The following is a 23,856-nucleotide window of genomic DNA, read 5'->3' on the forward strand; positions in this document are numbered from 1 at the left end:
CCCATAGTTTTTTCTGATATTGTTCACATGTTGTGGAAGCCATCTGAAATGTTTCCAGCTCTGGGCTTCAATAATTCACTTATAGCTTGTCAATGAAATATGTTTTTTTTGTGTGTGTGTATGTTTCAGCTTGTGTATTCTGAACTATGTACCTTCTATCTTCTAATAATTTCCTAGCTAATTTCCGTATATCTTTTAAACTACCCACAATGCACTAGTTCTCAACCTTATACGGAGGATCTACTCTGTGCAACCGAGTTTGTATGCTAGCTCGGTAGTTAGCTCAAACTGGCTAACGCTAGCCACTACCCATGCTAACATGTAATTACATTCCAGACTAAGTGTTGGCGATAGTGAGCTACAACCCACCAATCACAGGAAGTGGAATGTAAACAAGAAGCAGGCGGGGCATGTGCGGCCATGCAGTATGTCCAGGCCATGGACCGCTGGGAGAGACAGGAGGTCTCTCCAGTGCCTCGACCAGAATTCCGTGGGGATGCGTCTCTCCCTTCCCAGGGAGTATGATGGAACGGCAGCACAGTGCCAGGGATTCTTGCTACAACTGAACCTCTACCTGGCCACTGTGCACCCAGCTCCCTCGGGAGGGGAGAGAGTGGCCGCTCTCGTCTCCTGCCTCACAGGAAGAGCGCTGGAGTGGGCAAACGCCGTGTGGAGAGAAGGAGACACGGCTCCAGACCACTTCCAGGATTTCACCCGTCGCTTCAGGGCTGTCTTCGACCATCCACCTGAGGGCAGAGCGGCGGGGGAGAGGCTCTTCCATTTGAGGCAGGGGACGAGGAGCGCCCAGGACTTTGCCCTTGAATTCCGAACCTTGGCTGCCGGAGCAGGCTGGAACAACAGGGCCCTCATTAACCACTATAGATGCAGCCTACGAGAGGACGTCCGATGTGAGCTGGCCTGCAGGGCCACCATTACCTTTGACCAACTGGTGGATTTGTCCATCCGGTTGGATAACCTGCTGGTCACCCGCAGACGTCCAGAGGGGGCTCTGTTGGTTCCATCATCCAGCAACCCCGCTCCGGTGCCCATGGAGTTAGGAGGTGCAGCTCATAGGGAGACGGGAGGAGGAGCCATCACGTGCGCCATCTGTGGCCGCAGAGGACACACTGCTGGTCAGTGCCGTGTTGGTTCCTCTGGGAGTCGAGGCAACAGGCAGGGCACTCTGGCATCACTCCAGGTGAGTTTGCACCACACTCATCCAGAGTCCTCTGTTGATCAATTGTTTGTGCCTGTTTGTTTCCCTGAGTTTTCCCCACATTCGCAGCATAAGGAGCTCATCGATTCAGGCGCAGCTGGGAATTTTATCAACAGAGCATTAGCATTAGGTTAGGAATCCCCATTTTTCCTATAGTTAGACCCTTCCCGGTACACGCTCTAGATAGTCGACCATTAGGGTTCGGGCTAATTAGGGAGGCCACCATCTCCTTGGCCATGATTATGCAGGGGAATGAGGAGAGAATCAGTCTCTTTCTCATTGACTCACCTGCATTTCCTGTGGTAGTAGGCCTTCCCTGGTTGGCTCTGCATAACCCCACTATTTCCTGGCAACAGAGGGCTCTCACGGGGTGTTCGCGAGAGTGCTCAGGAAAATGTGTAGGGGTTTCCGTTGGTGTTACCACGGTGGAAAGTCCAGATCAGGTCTCCACCGTGCACATCCCCCCAGAATATACGATTTGGCTCTCACCTTCTGTAAAAAAAGGCGTCTCAATTACCACCTCATCGACGGGTGGATTGTGCGATAAATCTCCTGGCAGACGCTGCGCTTCCCAGGAGTCACGTGTATCCCCTGTCGCAAGCAGAGACGGTGGCTATGGATACATATGTCTCTGAATCCCTGCGGGGGGTACATTCGGCACTCTACTTCACCTGCCTCCTCGAGTTTCTTTTTTGTGAAGAAGAAGGGTGAAGGTTTACGACCGTGCATTGACTATCGAGGTCTCAATCAAATCACGGTGTGGTACAGTTACCCGCTACCTCTTATCGCTACGGCGATTGAGTCAATGGATGGGGCGCGCTTCTTCACGAAACTGGATCTCAGGAGTGCGTATAACCTGGTGCGTATCCGGGAGGGAGACGAGTGGAAGACAGCGTTCAGTACCACCACAGGGCATTATGAGTACCTCGTCATGCCGTACGGGTTGAAGAATGCTCCATCAGTTTTCCAATCCTTTGTAGACAAGATTTTCAGGGACCTGCACGGGCAGGGTGTAGTGGTGTATATCGATGACATTCTGATTTACTCCGCTACACGCGCCAAGCATGTGTCCTTGGTGCGCAAGGTACTTGGACAACTGTTGGAGCATGACCTGTATGTCAAGGCTGAGAAATGCCTGTTCTTTCAGCAGGCCGTCTCCTTCCTAGGGTATCGCATTTCCACATCAGGGGTAGAGATGGAGAGTGACCACATTTCAGCCGTGCGTAATTGGCCGACTCCCACCACGGTAAAGGAGTTGCAGCGATTTTTAGGGTTTGCCAATTACTACCGGAGATTTATCTGGGATTTTGGCCAGGTTGCTGCACCCATTACCTCATTGCTGAAGGGGGGTCCTGTAAGGTTACAGTGGTCGGTTGAGGCGGACAGGGCCTTTGGGCAGCTAAGAGCTCTGTTTACTTCGGCTCCGGTGCTGGCCCATCCGGATCCCTCTTTGGCATTCATAGTGGAGGTGGACGCGTCCGAGGCTGGGATAGGAGCTGTGCTCTCACAGCGCTCGGGCACGCCACCAAAACTCCGCCCCTGTGCTTTCTTCTCGAAGAAGCTCAATCCAGCGGAACGTAACTATGATGTGGAGGACCGGGAGTTGTTGGCTGTGGTTAAAGTGTCGAAAGCGTGGAGACATTGGCTTGAGGGAGCTCAACACCCTTTCCTCATCTGGACTGACCACCGCAATCTGGAGTACATCCAGGCAGCGAGGAGACTGAATCCTTGTCAGGCAAGGTGGGCCATGTTTTTTACTCGTTTTGTGTTTACCTTATCCTACAGACCAGGTTCCCAAAATAAGAAGGCAGATGCACTGTCCAGAATGTATGACACAGAGGAGCGACCCATGGATCAGACTCCCGGCCTCCTGCCTGGTAGCGCCGGTCGTGTGGGATCTGGATGCGGACATTGAGCAGGAGTTGCGTACGGAGCCCGCTCTCCTCCAGTGTCCCGTTGGGCGTAAGTACGTTCCGTCTGCTGTCCGTGACCAGTTGATCTCTTGGGCCCACACGTCTCTCTCCTCTAGTCATCGGGGGATCGGTCGGACGGTGCGCTGTCTGACTGGGAAGTACTGGTGGCCCACTTTGGCAAAGGACGTGAGGGTTTATGTTTCCTCCCGCTCGGTGAGTGCCCAGTGTAAGGCTCCGAGACACCTGCCCAGAGGTAAGTTACATCCCTTACCCGTTCCACAACGACCTTGGTCACATCTGTCAGTGGATTTCTTAACAGATCTTCCTCTCTCACAGGGAAATACCACGATCCTGGTCGTTGTGGATCGTTTTTCTAAGACCTGTCGTCTCCTCCCTCTGCCTGGTTTCCCTACGGCCCTACAGACTGCGGAGGCCCTGTTTACACATGTCTTCCGGCACTACGGGGTGCCTGAGGATATAGTGTCGGATCGGGGTCCCCCGTTCACGTCGAGAGTTTGGAGGGCGTTCATGGAACGTCTGGGGGTCTCGATCAGCCTTACCTCAGGTGTTCACCCCAAGAGTAACGGGCAGGTAGAGAGAGTCAACCAGGATGTGGGCAGGTTTCTGCGGTCCTATTGCCAGGACCGGCTGGGGGAGTGGGCAGCGCTCGTGCCCTGGGCCGAGATGGCACAGAACTCGCTTCGCCACTCCTTTACTAACCTCTCCCCCTTTCAGTATGTATTGGGGTACCAGCCAGTTCTGGCACTGTGGCATCAGGGTCAGACCGATACTCCTGCTTTGGACGACTGGTTTAAGCGCGCGGAGGAGACATGGGAGGCCGCTCGTGTCCATCTTCAGCAAGCCACGCGTCATGAAAAAACCAGCACGGACCGTCACCGCAGTGAGACCCCTGTGTTCGCACCGGGGGACCGGGTCTGGCTCTCGACCCGTAACCTGCCCCTCCGCCTGCCCTGCCGGAAGCTGGGTCCGCGGTTTGTGGGGCCATTTAAAGTCCTGAGGAGGGTGAACGAGGTATGTTACAGATTACAACTTCCCTCTGATTATCGTATTAACCCCTCGTTCCATGTGCCTCTCCTCAGGCCGGTGGTGGCTGGTCCGCTCCAGGAATCTGAGGTGTGGGAGGTCCCTCCGCCCCCTTTGGACATCGAGGGGGCCCCGGCGTACATCGTTTGTTCCATCCTGGATTCGTGGCGTCGGGTAGGGGGCCTTCAGTACCCCGTGGAGTGGGAGGGGTACGGACCGGAGGAGAGGTGCTGGGTTCCGGTTGCAGATATTTTGGATCCTGAACTGCTGCGGGAGTTTCACAGTTGCCGGACGGATCGCCCTGCGCCTCGTCCTCCGGGTCATCCTCGAGGCCGGTGTCGGCGCGCCGCTGGAGCCGCGTGTCAAGGCGGGGGGGGGGTACTGTCACGACTTCCACTGAAGTCGGCTCCTCTCCTTGTTCGGGCGGCGTTCGGCGATCGACGCCACCAGCTTTCTGGCCATCGCCGCTCCATTTTTCATATGTCCATTTGTCTTGTCTTGTTTTCATACACACCTGGTTTTCATTTCCCCAATCAATCTACTTGTATTTAACCCTCTGTTTCCCATCATGTTTTGTGTGTAAATATTTTCATGTTATGTTGTGGTTGTTAAGCGCTTTACTGTATTGTTCCGTTTTTTTGAGCGCGTTTGTTTTTGTTGTGCTCCCGGTTTGGAACTATAATAAAGTGCGCTTCATTTATCTTACTCTGCTCTCCTGCACCTGACTTTGCCTTCATACACAGCCTGACACTTACATTATAGGGAATAGGCTGGCTTGCCAAGTTCTCCATATTACATCGACCCTAGTAAAAAAAAAACATTCTTCGAAATTCTGATCGGTTTTATGTAATAACTCTAAAAATAAAATAGTGAGGTGTAACTTTGCATTGGGAATTGCGTATATTTATGCAACTCCATATGTTACAAGTGGTTATGTTTATGCTACATCCTCTTTGAGTGTGTAATATATTGAAACTGTTTGTTACCCGCCTTCCTTTTTCCTCCTGCATTGGGTAATAGAAAATTACTGCTTTGATTCTTTGTTGTCTATATGTCTTATATTTGTTTTTACATTTCTAACAACAATACATAAGCATGAACAATATAGTTTTTTAGCGTCTTTACTGCTGTTTGGAATATATAACTGTAGCTATGTTATTTCAGATATGAGGTGAAATGATGTTTTGTTTCTTTGATGTGTAGTGGTTGAGGCTAATGATAGCAGAAATGTGGTATGGCATATGGACGTGATTTACTTACTTTGCAATGGCTTCCTGTCTTATCTTTGTATCATGGACTTTAGTAAATTAATCCATCTTTGAGTTTTACTTTTGGTCTGCAAGCGAACTTTGCCAACAGTTGAATTGTTTAAAAGAATGCCAAAGAGAGAATAAAAATGTTCACATGCTATGTGACACAAATATCTTATTTGGCTATAGCCAAGAATTTCCTTAAAAATGTAAAACTAATCTATTCAATATTAACAAATACAGTTCACACTTTACCAGTGTGACAGTTACGGTCAATACAGTGTGGGAGACCAACATTGGAAAGCAAGACACGAGAAAATCACAAAGGTGACAGTAATCAAAGGATTAATGTATGCAAACGAGATGTTTGGCAGGCATGGCTGGTGACGGCGCTAATTGAATAATTGGCTTCAGAGCGCCACACGCACCAACCACACTGCGTGTGTGTGTGCGTGTGTGCGTGTGTGCGTATGTGTGTGTGTGCTAGCGGACATTTTAGGTCTACCCTCCTCATGCGCTCACCACTGCCAAACGCCTTAAGATGGTGGCACCTTGAGGGAGAGAGACACCAGGCACCACCTCCTCTCTCTCCTCCTCTACCACAGGTCTTCACAACAACACTGGGCAGGCACCCCTCCCTAACCCCTGCCCTCCTAATAAATATTTAATTCCCCCCTTTCTAATAAGGATATAAGGCGCCGGCTCTGGTGCCGGATCTTTAAATTTGCATAAAAGGTCCAGATGCTAATGAAACTGTGGCGACTACTGGCATTGCTTACTGCTCTATATGCAGCGTTGCCATCTCCCTAGACAAGCCAAGATCCCACATAATTGAATTGCGAAACAGTACGCCGTATTCAATTGGCTCGCTGTATTCAAAACACATTAAGGTACCAAGGAGAACGACTGTCCTGTTTTAATTGTAGCAGCGCTACAGCTGTTTATGCGTATTTCAAGTCTCCTGTAACCCCCCCACCATTGTAAAAACGGCAGATAAAGTAGTTGGCGTCATGCATTAAATAAAACATTCTGTACTTATTTGAGCCATATGAATTGGTAGGTGGGTTCTACAACTATTGCTTAAAAATGTATAAATATGTTCACATGAAAGACACCGTGAACTATTAATATTAGATACTGAAAAATGACTGTATTTTCAGAGTATGCATGAGCAATTGAAAGAATGCAAGGGAAAATGTACAATTACATTGTGATCTACCACTGCCTTAACATACCAGAGCAAAATTATATATTTGGCAACATTTAAGGAAAAGTACAGTCAGTGTCGCCATAATGTATGTCAGAACAGTAAAGGCACAAGGTGTCACTTTTGGTTATTTTTAATTAATTGAGAATGAATAATGCAGTAACATGAAATACATTATTTACAAGCTTTCATCTTACGAGAGGATTCAAAGCGTATTTCAGATGCAATTATTTATAGCAGGGGTATTTGCATAATCAAAAGCCAGTGGAGCACAGAGATATCGAAAAGGAAAGGCAGCCAGTCAGCTTGGTTTAGCCGTATACTGTAAAGCTGCCATTCATGCGTATGCAGCCAGCCTAGCTATTGTTAACGCCAATGCTCACAACATCAGTCATATTAATCTTGTGACCGCCAGAATTTCTGCTGTGTGTTGTTAGCATCAATGGCATTAGCAATTAAGATGACATAAGTGCAATGTAGCTAGCTAGCATTAGCATCTTTGTGGAAGTCTGCTGAACATTATATGGGATGGGCAGAGAGATATGTTGGAAAAATGCAAATCAACAAATGTTTACTATTTTGTCCTTTAATATGTTTGAGCCTATATGTTTTTAAAATATGTATTTTATACATGTAGGCTACTGTATGTATTATCTACGCACATGATCTGTGTGTAAGTAACAATGTGTGGTTATGAGACAAACTAAAATGTTTTATGCAAGTTTAAAGGATGTTACTGTACAATAGGCTTTGTTCCTCGTTCATTTTAGTGTCCTTCAATTCATTCAACGTTTTGCTCAAACAATACCATAATTATCAATGTCCCGTTCAAACACATTTGGTGTGGGAGCGTACAATACACTGACTGTCATTAATGTCCTATTAAGCCGACATTGATCCAGGCATGTGTCAGAAGGTAATGGCATGGACAGTGAGACATGGAGGTAGCTAATGTACTGGTAGCAGTGAGACCATGTCTGGGACCACCTCCACGCAGGCTGCTAAAGGGAGGGGCACTGTGGCAGAGCACAGCATGTCCACTGCTCCTCACGACGACGCTCAAGTGGCAATGCATGATTTCATTAAAAAGGGCCCAACCATGACATTCAACAATGGATTATTAGCCCATATTATGGCTGGTTGATCGTTTATGAGCAAGGATGCAGGAGGCTGACCACATCCTTATAAATGGTGAACCAGTGGAAAGACGAGTCAATAGATATTTGGTGTGTGACATGCAAAAATCAGGAGATGCACTGAAATGCACTGCAACGTCATATGTTTGATGCAGATTGAAACAGCATCTACAGTGGCAGGCTGTCGTCACTGTGTAAGATGAGCAGCCATACCTACTGATGTGGTCTACATAGCTTTGGTCACCCTGTGCACTGCTAATAATATCCATCACCCCACTGTTAATGGAGAAGTCACCTGACAGGAAATACAATGCAACACCTCAATGTGTGGAATGAATCCAATAAATTGAGCCCAGGAGACAAGGAGAGAGTGGCATTCTAGTCTGTTACACACACACACACATACGCACATAGACACACACAATAAAACCAGGAACCTGTCCTGCTCCAGCGGTACTGATGCCGGCATGCACACCGTGAGCTCACCTCTCGTTGCCACGGCGACACCAACCAGAGGGAAAATCCTGGTGTGTGTGTGTGTGTGTGTGTGTGTGACAGATGCCTGAGCGGGAGTAAGGAGGGCCTGAGGAATTCACACAGCGCTAGGGCTTGTTTAAGCACTAGCGCCTCATTCAGTTACCAGGCCTTAGTTATTAGGGAAACACTAAACCGGCCCTTTCAATTATCAAGGCAATGACTTTAGCACGGCAGCCTGTTTATAATGGCTGGCCTGGGATTTGAAATTAGATTACTTAGAAATAGTCGGTCGACAAGGTTGAAAATAGACATTTACAAACACACACTTACACACACAAATATGTGTATTATCATGATTATGTAAATGTAACATGTATACACACAAACGTATAGAGAATCACAGTCATGAACACACTTGCAGGTATGACCACCACATTAAACACACACAAACACCCACACATACTTTTATTTCCAAAAACAAAAAAAATGGGACTAACAGCTGAATTGGTGACTGAATTCTATAAGTGATGAAGAGCTAACTCAGTCTGAGGGTCCTCTGCTCATCAATGGTGGCGCTAAACCTCCATTGAATGCCCTGAATTCATTAGCCATCGAGCACAGATGGCGTCTGGCTGCTTGTCTCAAGTTCAAGTTCATGTCCAGAAGAGACAGAGAGAGACATGGTGAAGCCAGACAGAACAGACGCTACTGAGACACAACCATTGTTCCTCGTCTACAGGCATCTCCCAACGTCCTTGGGACCTGGACGAACGTTGAATACGGCATTGGATCTGGTGTGACCTGTCTCTGCTTGACATAGCTTGACATTTTAGGAAATCAAGCTGAAGGATATGTGGATTTGTGTGATGTTTTCTGTGCTTAAGTAAGTATTTCCCACGACTATGTAACAGCTACAGACAAATTACAAAAAAGGATGTGCTAGGTCTGAACACCCACCCGTATGCAATTAAATCCCAGTGTAAACCACATTGTGTTATGACAATACAGTACTATAATAACAGATGCAACAACATGGTGACTATTTGAAATCCTTTGTCTAGCATAGAAATGACCCAGACGGACCTCATCATAAGGTCACTACCTGCCAGTTTGCACTTGTATTATTACAACATGAGCCCTCTGCACAGAAAGAAGGCACATAAAAAAACTGGCACGCTGGGCTGGTGTGAAATATGCTGATTGCTCGTCCAATGAATATGGAAAACCTGCCATGGTCGCCATGGTTATGTTACTCAGCCAATCACATGACAACAATGGCTGCGGAGGACTGTAAGTGTGGGTGGGGAGGGAGTGGACAGCAGAGCCAGAGTTACTGAGCAGAGAAAGGTGCTGTCACCACCCATCTCTATACACATAGTCAAATCACACGTCTATATTTCTCTGTGAAAATGGGCCTTTTGAAATGGATGGCAAGGCCTCTCCTCCTCTCCTTCCCACCACCCTGCCTGTATGGCAGTTTCATAAATAACCACATGCATCCGCACAGCCAGGGGCAGACTGGCCATCTGGCATTTCAGGCAAGTGTCAGATGGGCTGAACCATTTTTAGCTGAGTGGGCCTGTCTAACTAGGTTTTTTTGTTGTTGCACAAAATGATCATTATTTGGCTAACAATGTGGGCCTCAAGGGGAAATTGAGCTGTTGTGGAGGCCTTGAGGAAAAAAATGGGCCAGTGTGGGGACCTCAGCGAAAAGAAATTGGGCGGATTTCTGGTCCCAGTCCGCCCCTGCTCACAGCCACTCCAAGCACTTCCTACTGTGAGATACACTACTCAGCCAACAAAGATGAGCTGGAGAAAAAGTATGTAGGACTATCTGCTGTCGGTTATTAGATGAATTGTAGCTAAATTTACAGCTTGATAGAGTATTTACTATATTACCACAGACTCATGCATGATTTGGCAGTGTTCGCAAGAGGACAAAATATTAATGTGATATACACTAATGCTCTGGAGACAGTGCACGCCCAATGCAAACCGTTGCCAGCCAATATCACTGTTACAGTATGCACAGCAGGAATAGTGAGAGTGACTAAGAGAGAGAGATGCAAGTGTGACTTGCAACAGTTTCAGACATGTGATACTGTTCTCTCTCCTGGCAACACTGGGCTACATTTAGCAATGCATTGTGATGCTGCACTTTTTGAGGAGAATGACTGGGGTTAACATCCTCTGTTTGATACAGTGCTACAATATGGGGAAACATAGTGTATGGCAGCCTAGAAAGGACATGAAAGTAGGCTACTGCAAACCAATAAGATACAAAATACAAGACACAAAATAAAATAGCCTACCATATGATATAGCCTACTAGTTTTGTATTTCAGGCTAAATAAAAATTAATTACACTGGAAGAATAAAATAAAATGTATCCACCAATATCAATTGGCTGAGGAATAATTTGGTGAAATGGTAGACCATTTCTTTGGTCAAAAGTATCAAATTGAATTTAGGTCAATTTCACACCATAAAACGTCTTCAGACTTCCAATGATGAAGAAATCTTTTGATTCAGCCAGTTTAGTGCAGTGGCCTTTTATGCTGTGGAGAATCAACTGATTTATATTTGCTGGTTTACTTACAGACTTCAAGTTTTTCTTTACACTGTGCTGACATTTAGTATGGACCCAGAGTAGAAAACAATTAAGCCATTCATGAGTCTAGATGGTGATTTCAATCGACTTAACCAGGGACAATGAAACTTGGTTATTCACTGCTTTCCCAAATTGTGTTCTCAAATAAAATGTTGGGCTAACGTATAATGACCCAGTATCGTATACACTCTTTGATAAGGGTCAGAACAAGACACACTAGTTTTGTCTGATGGTGTGAGAAAGTCGGCCAGAGACCCTTTCAGCAAGACCGTGTTGAATTCAGCCACTGTGAGCCTATTTAACATTGAACTTGAATAATACCATGTGCACTAGCCTACCACTGCATACACTGATGGTTTCGGCCTAGAACTCTGGCGCTTCCACATCGGCCTATCAATTAAAAATACATTTAGGCCAGCACTTGGGCAAAAAAAAATGCAATTTCATCAATTAGGCTACAGCTAATCAATATTTTAATAGGCTTTAAAGTAGTCATAAGACATTACACAATTTACACGAAAAAAAACGTACATCCATATGAAAAGGCCTACTATTAATAATAATATACTATCTGAAATGTAAAAAAAATCACAAAAGAAAAATGTAGACTATGACTCAATTAAAAGCAGATATCTAGCTCAAGAACAAGTGTAGATAATAAACATCACCTCATCTCCAGACAATAGACTCTTCTAACATCCATGAAGAAAACAAACAGCCTAGGTTACAACTGACACCATACACAGAGGCTATTCTCAAACATAAATAGATCTTGTTGGAAAGCCATCGTTGAGAAACAATGGTTTTTACAACTCTATTGGGTTGCCAACAAAGCATTTTAATGGTTATGGTGTTTGTAACATTCTATCCAACTGTGCTACCATCAATAAAGAAACAAGACAACTAACCCGCTAGTCACCATGTGCCTAATGCATGCCACGTGCTCCCTTGTTATAAACAAATCCACCGGTGACTAATATAAGCCTAATGGCCTGTAGCCTATAGCTAATAGCATCCAACACGCAAAATTACCAGGCCAGAAGCTATGCCTGCACTATTAAGCTATTTCTTTCAAATGAATTTTATTCGGATGTACTATATATCAGAATAAAATAAATATGTTGGCTTTAGCTACTTCTATAAACATTCCTTTATATTAATCAGGGTCAAGTTCAAATACAGCACATGCAGGGATATCGTCTATTCAATTTGGCAGACTTCTTAAGGCCTATATTGCATTGTCAAATTCATTCTCACGAGACAAACAATAGATCAGCGTTAGAGCGCTAGGCCATTAAAGGCCTACAATTCCATAATTATATAACATCGTTGATTGGATTTATAAACACGTCCAGTTTTAAGATAATTGGCAATGCATTACGCATTCAAAACCGTTGCTACTCAAGTTTGGAGGCCGCGTCGGCTGGGTGGGAAACGTCGCCTCTTTCTATGGGGATGCAGATGAGTCTGGCGCACNAACAGGTGTAGACTAACAGTGAAATGCTTACAATAGGTTATATCATAGGACATTACAAAATATATTTTAAAAATAAACCTTAACATCCATCTGAAAATGCCTAATAGGTTACTAAGACTATCCTAAATATACAATAGACCTATTCGCAAAATAACAATTAATCATTTAATTAAAGGTGTGTAGCCTACATGAGACTCTCATCACGCCACAGCCAAAGAGCACGAGAATAACAATAACCTCATCTGCAGACAACAGACCACTAACATCCATTAAAAAAAAAAACATCCGGCATCATACAACTGGCATCATAAATGGAGGCTATTCTCAAATGTAGCCTAAATATGTATTGTTGGAAAGCCATCTTTTAGTAACAATGTTTTATACAACTCTATTGTGTTACCAACAAATCCTTTAATGTTTATGGCGTTTGTAAGATTCCAACTGTGTTACCATCAATAAAGAAACAAAGCAACTATCCCGCCGATCACCATGTGCCTTATGAATGCCATGTGCTCCCTTGATAGTTAATAAACAAATCCACTGGCGACTAATATAATGGCCCGTATAGCTAATATCATCCAACATACAGAATCAGCAGCCCAGGAGCTATCCCTGCACTTTAAGGCTATTTCTTTCAGATGCATTTTATTCGGATGTAAAATATTAATCACAATTAAATCAATTAATATAAATGTTGGCTTTAGCTAGGCCTACCTCTGTGAAAAAATCATTTATATTAATTAGGCATTGTTTTACAATTAAATGTAAGATTTTTTAAAGTCCTGTTCAAATTCAAATACAGAGTGCACATGGCGTGATGTCATCTATTCAATTCGTTAGACTTCTTTAGGCCTATTGCATTCTCTGTGACATTAATTATCATGAGTCAAACAATAGATCGGTGTTAGAGCGCTCAAGTATGCCCATATACAATTCCGTAATTATAGAACATCTTTGTATGGATGCATAAACCCAAACAGTTTTAAGATAATGACCCACGGTCCTAATTGTCAGTTGCCTACAATTGGCAACGAATTACGCATTCAAAACCGTTACTACTCCAAGTTTGGAGGCCGCGTCCGCTGGGTGGGCAACATCGCCTCTTTCTATGGGGATGCAGATGAGTCTGGTGCACTTGACGTCTTTTCATGACCCTCCCCCCCCTCACGGCGCTGTCTGTCATATTCGGACTGGGCATGGCATTGCCACTTGCCCCCGAGCGTGGGAATGGGAGCGTCCAGTCGTTCACATCTCCAGCCCTGTGGTTAACTGAATCAATTAAGCAGGGCCGAACCCCCCTCCCTCTTTTAGCCCATACCCAAATCCCTCCTCTCCATTTTTGTCAGCTCTGTATACGTTCTAATTATTGCTGTTTGGGATGCCAGCGCCGTTTCCTGGTTGGAGTCGATCATGCTGAAATAAAAAAATGGGGAGGGCGCGCATCCTAAATGTCAATCTCATTCTCAATGCTATAGCCTACATTAGCCAAACAGATGGAGCATGCATGCTAGCCTAGGCTAGAACTCAAACGGATATATGTTCTATATTCTATTTGCCACATTTAATTATAGATAATAACGTATTTCAAGAAAGAATATAGCAAGAAGCATGAACAAGATAGATACAAAATCAGAACTCTCACACTCTGAATCTGCCAAAGGCCTATAAAAGCCTAAGCATATACTTAAAAAGTGAGTGTGAATGCAACATTTACTCATGCTATGATTAGTTATAGTCTAGGCTACCTGAAGTTTTCAAAAGTAATAGCCTGACACAAACATATAGCCTAATATAAGTAATACATAAATACAACTCTTTCACATTTCCAATAGGTGAAAATGTCCCGCCAATGCTAGCTGTAACAGCAATTATTTCAAATGTTAAGACTTTTTCAATAATATTTTAACGTCAGGTTCTTATTTTGTGCATAGAGTAGGTTTATGGGTCTTGTTATTTCCAGTTTATATTTCCAAGGTCCTCGATGAGTCTGGAAGTAGTTTTTACTTTCGGTTATCTAGCTTTATGACGGCCATCACACTCATACAGCTAGATAACCAAAGATAACAACCCACTTCCCATTCTTCAAAAATATTCCATAATAGTCTTCTGTTCTCCGGGCGTTGGATTATGCACCTGCTTTCAGAAGTGGTCACCCATACTTTGAGGCAAATAAACCAAAATATAGAAGTACGCCTAATATTACTCCCATACATAATCCTATTTTATTTCCATAAAGGCCATTTCCATGGAACGAGTGCCCCAAACTTCCACACACCAGTTGTTAAAAAATATAATATCCAAAAAATATAATATAATGTGTTTAGATTGTCATATTCAGATGACATTAGCCAACATTACTGAGTTGAAGGAAGGTGGAGAACTGTATGGTGCAGTCATCCTTGCACAGGCCCTGATTTGCAATGCAAATTAATTCAATCCCACAAAAGGCTCTTTCGCCTATTAAGTCGTTGTGGCAGGCGCAATAGATATCCTGTGAGGCCAGCGAAGAAGATACGGAGGAGGTGGAAAATCCGTTTCCTGGAGAAAGTGCGAAAATGACACAGGATCAACGTCGCGATTGTTTCGGGATATGGAGAGGACCTTGTTTGTGACCAAAAATATATAAAGTTGTCCGCACGTATCCAGCGTGCTAGAGGAAAGAGATGCCGAGGACTCTAAGCCAAGGGTTCCGTTATGTTGGCTAGCCTCTGCCAACCGTCTGAAAGAAGTGGGAAAAGGGCCATCCCCAAGGAAAGGGGGGAAATGGGGAGGAGGGCTGGGCTTCCAATGCCAAAATCTGGACCAACCCGGCGAGGTCAAAGGCCTCAGACCACGGGAGTGTAAAGTAATGATGACGATGTCATGAAAAATCACAAATGCACGCTGATATTCATGCACGAGCAAGTGGCAAATCTCATCGCGTCATTACCAAGGCACCGGAATAATTGCGTTTCCGCTCGCGGTCTGCACGCGTTTTGTGGAATGACAAAAAAAAGGACGGAAAGACAAAATGATTGTGCGATGGTATGAGCACGATCATCTTGATACATTTTTAAGCCAGTAAGGGTATAATAGCCAGCAGTTTAAACCACAAAATAAAAGAGCTCAAATCAATGGAGGACATATGGCAGCATTCCAGGGCTGAGTAGAGCATTGTCTTGTATTTTCGTCGCAGCTAGTACCGAGTAGGGTCTTTGCTGTAGTTTGGAACTGGGCCAGGTTGATCGAATATACGGGTGTGAGAGAGAATGCGAGTCAAGCCACTTTCATTGACTCGATTTGAGTCGAAATCCTATTGGCTTCATGTGTTTTTTCATCGTCGAGACCGATGTAAAAGCTACAATGGTTTCCAGGTAGGCTATACTGGCGATGTCGCATTATCAAATACGCGTTCATTTTTCTACACAGTGACACACCTAAAACGTTTCATCTTGTCTGTATCAAACATACAATAATTATATATTCATATTTATCATACTTAGTAGGAAATATAAATATTCAATAACCTAACTATTAACGATATATGTGTTCATGCGCCCGGACGTTTTTTAAAATGTATTTTAAATATGAGTTTGGGATGTATGCCAGGGCTATTACCCATACTATAGGGTAGGTTACTGTATACGTATTGTTAGCAAGAATTCTCAAAATTTGGCACCAAAAAAGCAAGATAGTTGTGTGCTTTGTGTGTGTGTGTGTGTGTGTGTCAATTGAGAGAGCGCGAGAGGAGGGCGGAAGCAGTAAGGTCCAATTAGGGTATTGGGCTATATGATACACCAATATTGCGATTTCAATAGGCCAACTAAACAAGATCGATATTTCCATGCTATACTAATTGTGGTTCCAAACTTGGGTTATTTTCACAACGCAGAGATGATCCGCACAAAATGTGACTTTGTAGTCACTTATTTAATTATCTGTATTTTACAAACAACGGGTAGGCCTAATTAACTGCATATAGACCCTATAGCCTACGATATTGCCTAATCTTTGCACGTTAACTGAAATGTTTTTCATTTCCATCTATGTCGTGACATGGACCTGTTCACTTGTGTTTTTGCTGCGCGCTATATTCATGTATTGGCCCTATTGAAACATGTCGTTCAGGTGCTAACATGAAAGACCCAAATAGGTTGGAAGGCATCCAATTGCTCAGCCAAAACACTTCTAAATTCAACGTTTATATGATCACGAAACCCGGCCCTGTGCAATTATTAAGCACAGTTATTATTTGGAACGCGGTTAAAATCTGACTGCAAGTTAAAGTATTCATAAGTGGTAGCCTTGATATTAAAATTCCTTCGAAGTGACACCGGTTGATCCAACTGACAGAGATTTGAAGGCTAATGAACTAATAAAATGTCCCTCCAAGAATGCGCCATGCACGACTCTATCCAATTATGTATCATTTCAGAGTGACCCATTTATTAAAGTCTATTTTTATACTTTTTAATAATGTATTTGCAAATCAGGGTAGGGTTAGGGTAAACCCTAAGTTCTGAACATAGGCAACACAGGCCGCAACCACGCATTTGTTGTATCATACAACCCCACATAGGCCTACAATTTTAACAGTAGGCTACCAAAGTGCTATATACAGTGAAGTGAAATTTCCCAATAGTTCTGACATAATATTATAATCTATATGACTATTATTTCTCAATTTCAACAGAAGTGAGTTTTAAACATAAAAAGCAAACATTTCTCCCACCTTGGGCTTTTTGCGCGCCATACAGCATGGAACATTTGCCCTGCAACATATAGACTAGCCTGCAACCGTGATCCTATACTGTAGGTTTTATATGTTGTCAGTCTGTACGATACGATACAGAGGTAGCCTACCCAATTTTCATCATGAGACGATGTGCAACCCAATCTTTACGCATACGTTGTAGCCTACATTCAATTTGACCCGGCATAACACACTATAAACTGATGTTCGGAGCAATTTAAGACATTCTCAGTTAGTTAATAATCACAGCTGGCCGTTTTAACTTATTGCACAAACCATCTACCAATAATTGAACTTGTCATTGCGCAAAGTCCGCACTTTGGCTCAATGCATGGAGAGGCGTTGGCTACTTTTGCACTGTGCATGTGCCTGTGGTTGCGACAAGCTCATGCAAACAGTCTGAAAAATGCTCCGAGTTTTCACCATGATTATTTATTTCAGCGAATTACGTAGGCCTACAAAATCTCCAAATGTGACCAAATGTATTTACGTGCCAGGGAAGAGCACTACAACCCTACGAAGCAGTATGAACTGCAACTGCTCAAATAGATATGAAAGCTAATCGTAGCCTACATGGTCCTCTTCAGCTAAAACAAATTATCTCTATACATTACGTCCACTAGCCAATAAGAACCAATGAATATAGTCTATTATTCACCGAGTCATTCAACTTTACTGTAACTTTTACGCACATCAAGCTACATAAACTTTACGCGCGGTCAAGGGATTTTCACCAAAATTGAACTTACTTCCTCAAATTGCGCAAGAAGCATCACCGCAATCAGACACAGCAATCAGAAATCATCCCAGGTAGGATATATGTTCTGTGGGACCCGGTGGACAGTCCCCCAAATATCCAGCCGTCCTCGGCCGTCACTTCATTTAAAATTGCCGCTAATACTCAGTTCATTATGCGTGCTTCAGTTGCTCTGAGTAAGCCTGAGCATATTCCAAGCACATGATAGAGGGAGGGGAGAGGGAGACCGAACTTTCCCATAACGTCTGCGGCACCAAATAGAAAGTGCACAGTTGAAGCTGTGAGAGTCTGCAAGTTCTTTTTTTCTTCTTTTTTTTGGGGGGGGGGGGGTCCATCCTTTCTCTGTGAGAAAGGACGTGCTCTGAAATTCAAACAAGTTCTCTCGCTCTGTTGTTGGGCACGAACTGAAGAGGCATTGTTCGTCTTTTGGCCTGGACTCCCCCATTCCCAGACCAGGTTACGGAGTGATGGCGGTCGGTAATGAATTTGCTGCAGGCCCTCCTTTAACGCGTTATGACAAACGGAACATATTTACAGTCGTTCAGACAAAAGGGTGAACATAATGTGTTTGATACAATCCCAAACCAAGACTGAAGGAGGCCAGTAATACATCATAGTCTTTGTGGGAAAAACATTTTATAATTCCACTCAAAATGTTTTCACCTAAGGATTTAGTTAATTTGTATACACCCCCCCCCCCCCCCCCCCACACACACACACACACAGACACACACACACAAACACACACGCACCATGATGAGAGGACTTATACAATGTAACAATGATGTACCAATTGAACTTGTGATAAATTAATTTCGGAAGATCGCAAAAAGTAGTCAGCTATAAGATGGAAGCAATGTGTGGCCCTAACTTGTTCTTTAGCCTATGTTGTGCAAGCAGAGGCGTAGTGCCCATAGGGGGCACACAGACCCCCTCAGATGTGTCCCAGCAATTTTATGAAGTTGGCTTTAGCTAGCTCAGATAGGTTCCCAATCTCCCAACCTCATAACTAGCTCCTGTACCAAGAAGCCATTTCAGCCTACCAATCAAGTTAGATAGCTTGTCTAACTATCTTAGCTGGCCTGCCTACTTGCAAGGTTGGTAGACTTTAAAAAAGCAAGCAATTACTAAAAGTACTCAATAAGACTCACATTCCTTTAAATCTTTTACCAAGATTTTAGCAGATATGCAGAGAAGCACATTTAGTTTCTTTAAAATAACCACCAGTCAGTAGGATACTTACAGCTCAAGAGGTATGCTTAGATATACAGAAAAATAGATTTTTTTATATATAGAATTAAGCGTAGTGATTATGGCTCTAGATTGCAGGAAAAGGCTATTTCAAGTGTTTGACAAATGCTACATTCTCTAACTTCCACCCCCAGCCATCCTCAGGTACTTTGTGCCCCCTTAGATTTTGGGGGTGCATGACACCCCTGTGTGGAAGGACCATGTGCCATGATATGCTTGGGCTGTTACATATCTAGCCTACAGACAATGGAAATATTGGTATTGTTACTAACAAGTTACAATAGGTAATACAGGTAATGTAATGAATTGCAATTCTTCTTGTTATTAGTATTATTACTACAACTATTATCGCCTATTTGTTATTACACTATCAACATAGCTACGCTTATTACAGGTTCAAATGCCTTGTTGATAGTTTGGAGGAGATAAAGTATGTCCTTTTTTTGTGAAACACTACATTTATATCAGGGCAAAGTCATTTCCTACAGCTCTCTTAGTCTTTTCCCTGCCTAATTGCAGGCATATCCATGTGATTTAACCAGATTCACGTTTTGGTTTAACAGCGAGGTCACGTTCAATGACGTAGACAAGCATATCATCTACGTGCAGCCATATTTAAATACATCAAGGAAATTAGTGCATCAAAATATGCAAATCCAGTTTACATAGTCTGTCTAGCCGCTGCCAGAGCAATTTCCCCCAACCGGTTCTTGGGTATTTGATTGCCGTTTGGAAAGCGAACATTGTCCTGTTTGTTTTTGACAAAGCTCCGAGGGTGTGTGAGCGGTGTGCTTTGGAGACATCAAGTGAAGAAACCAAGGGTTCTGCCTGGGAAATCGCCCATGCATAATGAGATGAGCCACTCTGCCATTCTCAATGCTCCGATGCTGTTGGTTCCAGCGTGCGTATTATTTTTTATATTGTTGCATATGTAAAAGGTAGATTTGCATTGCTTTACTTTTCTCTATTCTTCGTTTTCCATGCTGTTACGTTTGCTTTAGGTTGTAGTGATTGCAATGGATATTTATGGATGATGACGCGCACCTACACGCGTTAACCTACAGTATTTCGAATTTCACATAGCCTATCAGCTGAAAAAAAGGACTATTCCGATTATAATGGGTTAAAATAAGGCAATAGGCCTACAGAAAGTTTGTAAGTTGACTAATGATGTAAAGCTGTCAAATATAATATTATTATTGTTCTCGACAAAGATATGTATAAGATTCTAGCAGCCAATCAATGGAAGGGATTCAGTGCTATAATAATGCTGAGGATACCTGGATTTATATTTAGCCTATATTCCAGGAAAGGTGCTCGGGATTGTGTTTTACAACAACAACAAAAATATATAGGCTACATGTAGCCTATGGTCATTTGAATAATCTGAATAATGTTAAGTGTTAACCCACCTTACAGTATGTATCTCTATTGGCTATGTACAGGCGACATTTCCTCTGTATTGGCTAATGATGCGCACACAGGCCGCGTTTGCGGGAGCGCGCGGGCACACACACTTACACACGGAATGAAACACTGACTTATGAACCATTGTCTTGAAGTAGCTAATTGTTGAATTTTTAGTAGACATTATCGTTTTTTAAATCACAAACAATGATTGGTTTAGAATGAGCGTTTTGCTGTATCAAATCGAATTGCAACACATTATATATAGTAGGCTAGGCTAAACGAGATACGTTTAACTTACCCTTATATTTTACATCACCATTCAAATCTTCCTGCTGGGCTATGCACGCGCTCTCAATCAAGTCGTCGCCAATTTTCCAGCCCAATTTATTTGTGCGAGCCGTTGGAGATTCCGTAGTCCCTACTCGTAACTCAGCCTCCTCGTCAAAAGTGAACCTTTTCCCGAACTGCTCCTCTTATGTGTCACCCAATAGAAGTGGTCAGACGGGCACACGTAAAGATTTTTCCCTCCAAACAGGGTACATGCTGTCATCGACCTGCAAGTTGTTTGTTTTGACAAACACGCATGGGGTTGCGTGCATTCTAAGATTATTGCACATCAATTGCTCTTGCCACTTGTAAAACCAAACCACCCTTTTTCGAATTTGTAACATGGAATAGTGTGACGCACTTGAACCAATATGTCAAGTGAGGCATGTCAGCTATGTGAACTAGATACATGTGCAGTTCCAATCACACTATAGCACCTATTTGACGGTTAGGCTAAAGCAAGATACAGACCCAAACAAAGTCTACAGCAAAGTGTAATAATAGAGAGCTGCGTGAACATAAACCCATTTTTTACAAAAGCAATGACGTATTAATAATTTGCATTTGAATTGTCACGGATATTTCAAAATAGATAGCCATTGCACTTATTATATCAGTGACATATGTAACAGGGACGAATTTGACGATAGAGAAGAAACTGCGACATTTTTCCAATTAGGCTATAGGCTATATGGCTTGCTTTTCTGCAAACGATAGAAAACGATACAAATCCATTATAATCTTAATGTGGTCATCAATCAATTATCGAATACATATTTATGCCTGACACAGATTTCATATTGGAACTAGATCATTGGTAATACACCGACTGGTGATACCCGTCTTCCATATCGTGGTCTACATGGACCATCCTCATTATATGTTTAATGAAACATGCACGGTCAGCCTATAGTGAGAAAGAGAGGCCAATCGTTTCTATTCACTCGGTCTCTTTTACATCTTACCCCCTTCCAGTTATATGTCGAATAACCAATCATTTCTATTTTCGCCTGCTTTAAAATGTAGCAATAAGTTACGATTTTGCAGTTTATGCGCTCAGTTTCGAACAAACCTCATCAATAGGCCTACAACGTAAACGCGTCCTTTATTGTAAATGATCTTTAAATCTTTAGAAAAAAGACATCTTAAGCATCTCACCATGACGAAACAGGCCTTGGATAAGAAGAGCCAATAGTTCCTTGGCGTGTGTGTGCGCGCGAGCGTGTGTGAGTGTGTGAGACAGAGAGAGAGAGAGAGAGAGAGAGAATGAAAGAGTGGTTGAGTGCGTGCCTTTGTGCGATTTGATTTATGATTTTTTTTTTAATTGTAGGGCGATACAATATATATATATAAAATGTGAGTTATATAGTTTCAACGTCGTTGCAACTTAACGTCAACCAGAAAAACAAATAGGCTATTATTATTTATATTTGCATTACGATTATTATGATTATGATTATGATTATCACAAGTGTTTTAGTAGGCTATTATTTATTTAGTTATTACTATTAAACCCAGGCATAGGCTACTCTGTTTTATCAGTATAGGCCACCTCAATTCGACATTGATTAACAAAATATGTCCAGCGTGATTATTTATCGAAAACGAATCGATATTTACCAGGCTGATTGAGATTTGTGGCTTTGATGATACAGCGTCTGTGAATATTGGTGTCTGTTGAGATAGGCTAGAGGTTTGGACTGAGGATGGGAGAGTGTATGTACTATGTACCTTAGCTAATAAACGGCGACATCTAGTGGTTACTGTGGAGAAAGTATCAGGTGCCACGTAGTTATATTGAGGGTCACCAGTTTTTGGAACGTTTCGATTATTTCTTGTTTAGGAACAAACGAGATCATGTCAGCAAAAGGTCATGCAAACCACAAAGTCGGTAGCCTAAATAACGAACGAATTATTACAAAAATAATGCCTATGGATTGACAAAAGACCATACACGTCTAAAGAAAGCGATGTCTAGCCAATAACACATCCTTCAAATTTTACATTAGGTGGAATGTTTTTCTTCTTAAATTGAAGGGTAAATACAACGAACATGTTTTGAAATAAACTGCAATGGAATTGCATAGCCTGCTATTCCTCAATTTAATTGTCATTCTTCTCATGTCTGATTTTGAGCCATAGGCCTATGCTTTTATTGAATTTATTTCTAAACATGGCTCTGTGTTTGCATACTATTATTATTAGGATATGATATTCTTCGATTTAACACGCTTTGAATTAGCCTACACACGTTTATTATTTTTCTGTCGTGTGATGTATTTTTACAATTTCAATTAATGGTGAAGTATCAATGAACTGTCTAAAATAACAACAGTTCACTTCTTTCAGCATCGCATGCACTAGGGTCAATTGATTTTATTCGATTCGTTATTCCGATCAGTAACATTTTAATTAGCTTACATATATATAAAGTGAAAGTAATTCCACATATTAAACTTCAGATCTCTCTCTTGTTTATCATATGAAGAAAATGCGTATTTTAGCTCCTGACTTGAGCGGCCGTGTTTACCTTTCCAACTTGCTCTCCTTGCACCACTGCACACGCTGTGGCCGCAGCAATCCCGGTTCGAATCTAGGTCACGGCAGTTTTTATGTAACATAATCCATGTGCTTTCAATATCGAATTATCTTATATGATTTCACTCAGTCTTGATTCATGTGAATTCAACGAGGTTACCTATACAATGTACTAAAACAAATAAATAGGTTATGAAGCAATGGAATTCAAATAGGCTTAGGTCTGGATCTGTCCTTTAATTGACACATTCGATTTATGATAGCATGTTATTGTATTATTGTAGCCTACTCTAAGAGATTATATTATGAAAATGGAGGAAAAAAAGACATGGCGATTGGGGGCGCAGTTGACAGGAATAGTTACTTGTAGCAATACTTTCCCACTGGGCACAGACCTCAGTTCAACGTCCAGTTTTGATTTACATTTGGTTGAATTAACTAATGTAAATTCAGCGCGATATCAACAAAAATGTCACCCTTTCATTGGATGTAGGGTAAAAGTTGAGTCAA

The 23,856-nt window shown here is 42.7% G+C and overlaps 1 long non-coding RNA gene across 5 annotated transcripts in view; it reads right to left on the reverse strand.

The window, feature by feature from the left end:
* Positions 1-22,017, reverse strand: part of LOC139023620 (uncharacterized) — a 71,301-nt gene extending 49,284 nt beyond the window's left edge. The window contains exon 1 of one of the 5 annotated variants that reach the window (XR_011474773.1): positions 21,967-22,017. This is a non-coding gene — a long non-coding RNA (uncharacterized lncRNA). Of the gene's footprint in view, positions 1-17,812; positions 18,089-20,779; positions 21,707-21,966 lie in introns of those variants that run through there. The other 4 variants (XR_011474772.1, XR_011474774.1, XR_011474771.1 and 1 more) reach the window with 4 other exon arrangements.
* Between the last annotated feature and the right edge of the window lie 1,839 nt (positions 22,018-23,856).

This window comes from Salvelinus sp. IW2-2015, linkage group LG33 (assembly GCF_002910315.2).
Source record: "Salvelinus sp. IW2-2015 linkage group LG33, ASM291031v2, whole genome shotgun sequence".
NCBI classification, from domain to species: Eukaryota; Metazoa; Chordata; class Actinopteri; order Salmoniformes; family Salmonidae; genus Salvelinus; species Salvelinus sp. IW2-2015.